We start from the raw sequence: 1,194 nt of genomic DNA, 5'->3' as shown, positions 1-1,194 counted from the left end.
CCACCCTGCGCTGCGCCGGGAAACTAGAGCCCTAGAGCCCAATATCTTTCTCGGCTCACTTCCACTCTAAACTGCAGAGTTCGGCACCAAAATCATTATATTAGCTGACAGCATTAACATTGATGGCAGGACATTATTCCTGCGACACTCAGTTTTCACAAGTTGCCATGCAGTTATTAGTATTAATACTATTAGTATTATACATCCAAAAAGTCACTGTAAATAACAACTTCAATCCAACCATCCAGCTTGTTAATGTAGTCAGTTCTGCAGCAGCATTTTGTGTGGATTTTGGCCTTCAACCCAAGATCAAGTTTATCATCTTCAAGTGGCCAGTTTCCCCATCTTAAGTGTGATTATATTTGGTGAATGAAGCTTCATGTGGAAAAGTGGTTTGGGAAGGGTTCAGGAAATGATAACACAGGCAGTTGTTTTCTGCATGAAATGTGCTGGAATGCCACTCATTTGATTTTTTAATGCGTAAGACTGGTGGAAAAACGTCTTTGCTGTGAAGTCAGAGATGATTTGCAGCTTGCGCACTCGCATCAGTAAACCAGCATATGTACATTTTGGCCAGACGTTTAGTCTAATCAACTCCTCCCTCCACATTCCCAGATACTTGGTCATGGAGGACTGTTTAACAACTTTATCGACTCCTCAGTCTCCCCGAATCTTTCCTCATCTCGGTTGTCTATGATTGCGATGCAGAACACACACAGAGAAACACACTCCTCTGAGGTCCGTCTGACTTTGACCTCATCAACCATATCCATCAGAATAACACTCAGCGTGTGTTCCTGTGACGTGGAGGAAGAGGCAACTGCTGTCTGACTGATGCAGAACTCCACGTCTGGTTCGACGCATTCTAAATATAGAGGCTGTTGAGTCCACAGCTGAGGGATTAACTTTCTATTACAGGATAGCATTCCTGGAGATGCTGTAACACCATGTAGTCTCCACAGGAGGGAATGTTTAGTCACACTGCAACCTCCCCCCTCCTCCTCCTCCTCCTCCTCCTCCTCCTCCTCCTCCTCTTTTCTCAGATCCACATCTCCTTGTTTCCATGTTCTTTTCCAGCTAAGATGAGAAGAGGTCTGCTGCAGCCTTCACTTCCCGTACGTCCTGGTGAAGCACGGGTGGGATGGAGATGTAAACTTGTCAGTCTGTGCATGTAGCCACGTCTCATACTCCAAA

This window comes from Epinephelus moara, chromosome 10, assembly GCF_006386435.1.
Source record: "Epinephelus moara isolate mb chromosome 10, YSFRI_EMoa_1.0, whole genome shotgun sequence".
NCBI classification, from domain to species: domain Eukaryota; kingdom Metazoa; phylum Chordata; class Actinopteri; order Perciformes; family Serranidae; genus Epinephelus; species Epinephelus moara.
The sequence above is the reverse complement of the archived record's forward strand: the minus strand, read 5'-3'. Positions refer to the sequence as shown.